Genomic DNA, 5,907 nt, shown 5'->3' with positions numbered 1-5,907 from the left:
TTAACAAGAAAAATGTCAAAAACACTCTTTGTAAACAGAGATAGTATAATGTTATAAAGGTAAATCTCATAAATAGTCATCGTTATGACAAATATAAATCAATAGTATAATTTTAAAACTATATTAGTTAATATAAAAATAACTAACAAAAATATTTTAAAAGTAATAAATTTCACATTTCATAAAAAAAAAATTCATAAAGTATATATATCATATATAATTTGATGCAATAAATCAGTTAGATTTTTACTTATTTTTATAAATCACCAAGATGAATATGCAAAATTATCATTTTATTTATGATTTAAAAAAAAAATAGAAGAATCATTGAAGAAATTAGTTTGATATATAAACTAACAAAAATCTATACTATACTAAAAGGGGAATACCCTCAACTCTTAGCCTGTCCACGTCATTTAATTAAATCGACCAATAGGAGAAGAGATTTGTGCCACGTCAGATAGCATTGTTTGCGTTTGGGCTTTTTATTGGTCTGTCTGTGTTATTTTCTTGGCCCAGTAAGTCCATTAATTCACAAACGACGCGACGACAATTTCACGGGTTCAAACCCGATTTCAGAACCCAAATCCGATCGATTCTTTTTCATTCACTTCATTTTCTCTGTTTCCTCTTCTCGCGATCTTCATCACTACTAACAATCAAACCTCTTCTTTACTCCCATCTTTAATGTCTTTCGTTTCACCTCCCTGTCTATCTATTTCTTATAAATAAGCATCTCCATCGCCATGAATCTCAATGAAGCGTTACGCCTCTCCTCTCCAAAAATGGCCGAAAAATTATCCAAACCATGACCGCCTCCCAACTATCAAACCGTGGTGAAGATTCCGTCGGCAGCCGAAAGCTCCTGGAAAGACGTCTCCGGTGGAGGCTTTGTTTTCGCGATGCTGCCTCAGGTTTGTCCTCACTCTTATCTAGGTTTCATAGAACGATTCATCACTTTGCAATTGATAGTTCAATCTGAATCATAGTGAGATGGTTTTGTATTTGATTACTCGTGTGTTATCAGAATCGGGGAAGCTGATCACATGGGGCTCGACGGATGATCTAAGGTCAAGGCTATGTCACACCAGGGAAGCACGGTGTAAGCTTCCCTATGATTGTGTTTCCAATTATTGCTCCTACACGTAATTGATGTGAAATTGTAAATTTCTTTTGAGCCAATACTTCATTACTTTAGTATCAATCTGCTTCTTACAATCGTTAGTTGTCTGGAACAGAGGTTACTCCTCCTCCAGGTAAAGCTATTAAATTGTCTCACTTGTGAAAGTTCTAAGTGGAGTTTCAGTTTCTGCCTTAACAGCTTAACTTTTTCTACTTTAATATTTTCCCCATTTATCAACATGCACCTAAATTTCACAGGCCCCGTGGAGTTATATCAGATTATGTTTCTCTCAAATGTGCTGACCACTACTCAGCTTTGAGTTTGCCTCTGTGACATGGCTTATCCAAAGGAAAATATACGAAAAAGGTAAAGCTGTTTGTTTCTCTCTTTTAAGTGGATGTCTCTCTGTCTTTGTTAATTGTTGGATACTCATAGGCAAAAAACTTTGTAATGAGTTTGTAAAAATTGTTATTGATATAACAGGCGGTGATGGTCCATCCCCACAAGAATTTGGGGAGTGACAGAGCATCTGAATCTTTATAAGAGAAGTCAGAACCCATGAGGTAATGATTGATATTGCGTTTCATTAGTTTGTACTGCTGCACCAAATTCCTTCATCTCTATCTCCCTAGCTAGCCTCTAGGTTTTGCTTTATTCTATAAAATGGAAATCATATGACAATGAATTAAAGAAGGAAGAACTACTGAATGACTTTGTGAGGTTGAAGCATTGTTCTCAGAATGTATGTTTATAGTTGTCCGTGAATACATATTTTTTTGCCAGAAGTGTCATTTTCTGTCTTTGTATCTTTTGAACATTCTTCTGTCTTTGTATCTTAATGCCTCGAGTTTTTTTTTTTTGCTTTTGAACATACTTGGATTTTTGTCTTCATGATATGCTGCTAACGAAATACATCATCAAGAATCAGGGATATGGTTTCCCTACCTCGGGTTCTAGAAGCTAAGAAGATGAACGGTTGGATGCTTTAAGAGAGTTAAAATGTGGAAATCTCCTGGCGGGATTTCTACACGAGAAATGGAAATCTAAAGCAAGAAGGTGCCCTATATTTTTCCTAATCTTAACCTGCATCTTAGAAAGATTGCATATTTACTCCAATGAGGAAACTTCTTGAGAGACATTAATAATGACAATTGAACACTGTCTGTGCTGGACTTCAAAATTTAGTCCCCAATAAAGTGAACTTTTGCGAACTATATTTTGCAGAGTGTTTTACTAAACATGTAAATACTGTTCACAGAGGTAGCGGTGGTGGTCCTGGTGGTGGAGGTGAAGACCGTTGCGGACATGGAGAAGAAGAAGGATGGCAAGGGATCGAAAAAGAGGTGGAATGGTTCATCAACCAGTGACATGGAGCAGAGAATCTGCACTAAATCGTTTTTGCGGATGGACCTGCGGCTCTTCTAATGATCACCGGTTATATTCAACTAGAGCTTAAATGTGTCTTTGGTATCATGAAATTTCAGGATTTGATTTTCGTTCGCAAGTTGTTTAAAGAATTTTGGATGCTGGACAATGCTTCCGGCTATCCAGATACAGTGACAATAGGTACGTGACATAGTGTTTTTGGATAGAATTATATACTATTTCTTTCTTCGTGTGGGATTACACTGATACTGAAAAAGGACGTTGGGTGACAGAAGATGAAGCATACTCTGCGGTTTAAGAAAACGTGGCAGGAGGCAACCAAGTCAGGTGCGTCTAGGATGGTTGGTAAGCTGGTTTATGGTGTAAGTCCAGTGTCAGCTACACTCTCTGTTGAGAGACGAGAGTTCTATGCTCTATTTGTTGAAGAAGGTTTGGTTTTGAGCAATATCCATAGGAAAAAGGAAGCCAGGAAAAGTTTATGAGAAAGTCATTAAACTCTCTGAAAACTCAAGTAAACTTCGAAGCATGATCTTAGCATAGTTGCTGAGAAGAGATAATTTGATCCTGATTTCAGTCTAATGGATCATGAACAAGAAGGTTATGGATTTGACTAAGAGTCTAAGAGCTTCTTCAAGGAGGGATATCTTGGTAGTGGGGCAAGATCAAGAAATCTGCTTCGGGGATGTTTATAACCACAGATGAGAAAACATTAAATGCAATGCATGTGTAGGCGTGAGTGACAAAAGTGGGAGTAGTATTTTAAAGGATTCTATGCAATGCATGCGTATGAATTAGAGTAGCTTTGTATGTATTTAAATTCCCACTACTCTATTTCATACTTTCTTGGAATATATGGTGAGAGTCACCAATATGACAGATAAATCTGATAATGGGTAAAAAAATGAATCCCACTTATTCGTCCATCCACACATATTTATGCACACACGATTCTGTGACACATGAGAGTAAAATGATTACAAATAATAATACATCAAAAACCAATATTACAACAAAAACACACACAAAACCCAATTTAATTTACCATCTACTGCATATTTCAAAACTAATCGAAAACAGTGAATAAAAGTTAGTATTCACCTGCAAGAGGAGGTGTGGCTTCTTTTTGTTTCCATTATAGTAATTTATATATAAATACACTTAAATCAAACATTACTTACATGAAAATTGCTACATATACAGAATTTCTTTTTGTATCCGCTCCTCCATGACATAAAAAATAAGCGGATTTCAACATCATCTTCAGTGTGTTCATAAAATGTAGACAACACAAGCTAAGTGGTGTTTATCCCAATTTTTTAAGAAATATACCACATTTATAAAAAGCAAAAAGTAGGAAAAAAACAGAAAACTGCTAAATATACTATTAAACATTAAAATAAAATTAAATACAAAGTAAAAATATTCACATATAATAATAATTATGAATAAATAAATTTACAATCCGCGCGTAGCGCGGACAGAGGATCTAGTAATCTTAAAGAACACAAATTTTAAACTTTAGTGGTAGGAATTTAAATCAGTGTTAAAAGAAAAAGAGTTTAAATCAATTCACAAGGCCCATATCCAAGACCTGAAGTCAACGGGCCCGACCCAATTCTTTTCTAAACGTAAACCCTAGCTACCTCCATCGTCTTATATATTGCCGACGCAACTTCTCGACTCTAAGCAATTACAATTGAAAGGTGATTCATGCCACAGCAGCCTCTCTACTTCTTAGCTACATTCGTGTTTCAATTTTTTCGTTCACCTCTTTCTCGCTCTGATTTTATTCAATGATTTTCAATTTTGGTTTTTTGGAGAAAAATGATAATCTCTTTACTTTCGAGTTAATATTGGAGGCAGTGATGATGAAAATCTACCTATTTTATGAGTTAAACTCTGATTAGAAAACTTTACCAATGGATCCTTCTGAGCCTTCACTTTCAACGATTTATATATTTTCTTGAGGTTTATGTTGATTTTTCTTTTATGTGAAAGAGCCAATGGAATGATGATAACAGTTGTTCGGAAAATATTATGTCGACCAAAACTCAGACTACAATTATCTGACCTTTTCTGGCTTCTCATCTCCTTCGTAAATTACTGTATTTTGGTTCTAATCTAGTTTTATATTTTATAAGTTTTCGGATTATGTCCTAATGAACATAGATAGATTAGGACACTTTTCTTGTATTGTTAAACTTGGAATCTAATTTTTATAGATTTATTTAGAAAATTTTATAACATAATTTTAATAGAGAAAAATACAACTGACAAAATTAAAGCTGCTTCTACCTTTTTGACTCATTCTTGCAACGAATGAGCACGGGCTTAAAACGAACTAGTTCAGTTTTCATCAACACAATGGTTGTTGTCGGACAATTGACCAGCTAATTAAAACTGAATTTTTACGTATAAGCAACTGGACGATAAAATGAGATCAATTTTAAAATTCTTAATAAATCACTAATGTTACGGGCATAATATTGCCATCTTTTAAAAATATTAACGCGTGTCTCAACTTTCAAGAACATGATCTAGCTGTACCGTGAAAACCAAGTATTGAGTATAAAGAGAACTAAAGTCTCATCGTATATGTTTTAACGCCGTTGGTTACAACAAAGATGATGATAAGAAGCATTTTTCCTAGATGGTTGTTGTCGCATCATATCAGGGTGGTTCCTAATTTGGCTATGATAAGAAAATCCATGAGTCAGATCCTGGATTGCTACCAATGTACTGGTCCACCACTCACTCTGTAAGAAGTAGACGACGCAATCCTGTTTGCTTAAGGTCCTCCATGAAACCGATGGAGCCGTGCGCATTTGTCCTACTGATTCCCTAACCGAAGTTATTGACTCTTACGAACTGGTCTTGGTTTCATAGTTTGTAACTGACTACAGACATAAACCTTTGAAAAAAAAAACTGTAAAAAGGTCGTAGATGGTCTTTTCCAGTTGATGCGTTTCTTTCACAGACTATGTAATTTGTGTATTTCATCATAATTGACGAACAAAAAATATTAAACTATTTAAAATCATGTTTAAATGTATATTGATTGCAGTCAACATTTAAAGGATTTTTAACGTTAAAACTCCTCAATTAAGTTTTGTTTTGGGTAAAAACCTCCAAACTAAGTATTTAATGAATAAACTCCCAAATTAACTGTATTTAATGAATTAAACTCTTTCCGGTCATAATTACTAGTACTACCGGTAAATTTTTAGTCTACAGTAAGTGAGGAGTTTTACCACTAGAAATAAAAAAAATTCAAAATATAATAACATTATCCAAAAATTAATAACTTTAATATTTCAAAATTAGTTTTTAAAACAATTCTGTAAAATATATGAGTCTAGTTTTTTTTTAAATCAATATTATATATGTATAAATTAAAA

General features: G+C 34.1%; 1 long non-coding RNA gene, 2 other non-coding genes and 1 pseudogene across 9 annotated transcripts; all 4 read left to right on the top strand.

The window, feature by feature from the left end:
• Positions 1-568: 568 nt before the first annotated feature.
• On the top strand, positions 569-3,434 carry LOC108844164 (uncharacterized). Of its 7 annotated transcripts, none has more exons than XR_001948414.2 (7): positions 571-914; positions 1,028-1,256; positions 1,381-1,489; positions 1,607-1,686; positions 2,052-2,179; positions 2,382-2,689; positions 2,782-3,434. It is a non-coding gene; the product is annotated as an uncharacterized LOC108844164 (long non-coding RNA). The 7 variants fall into 7 exon arrangements; XR_001948417.2 differs by having other exon boundaries at positions 572-914; positions 1,028-1,162; XR_001948416.2 differs by having other exon boundaries at positions 573-914; positions 1,028-1,102.
• Positions 3,435-4,362: 928 nt separating this feature from the next.
• LOC130510273 (small nucleolar RNA R41) lies at positions 4,363-4,449 on the top strand. Its single transcript, XR_008943951.1, has one exon. It is a non-coding gene; the product is annotated as a small nucleolar RNA R41 (small nucleolar RNA).
• A 61-nt stretch (positions 4,450-4,510) lies between these two features.
• Positions 4,511-4,585, top strand: LOC130510278 (small nucleolar RNA Z155). Its single transcript, XR_008943956.1, has one exon. It is a non-coding gene; the product is annotated as a small nucleolar RNA Z155 (small nucleolar RNA).
• A 632-nt stretch (positions 4,586-5,217) lies between these two features.
• The window catches only part of LOC130509781 (mitogen-activated protein kinase kinase kinase 1-like), a 2,965-nt pseudogene continuing 2,275 nt past the window's right edge, over positions 5,218-5,907 (top strand).

This window comes from Raphanus sativus, chromosome 3, assembly GCF_000801105.2.
Source record: "Raphanus sativus cultivar WK10039 chromosome 3, ASM80110v3, whole genome shotgun sequence".
NCBI classification, from domain to species: Eukaryota; Viridiplantae; Streptophyta; class Magnoliopsida; order Brassicales; family Brassicaceae; genus Raphanus; species Raphanus sativus.
Note: the sequence above shows the minus strand (reverse complement) of the source record. Positions and strands in the feature narration are given on the sequence as shown.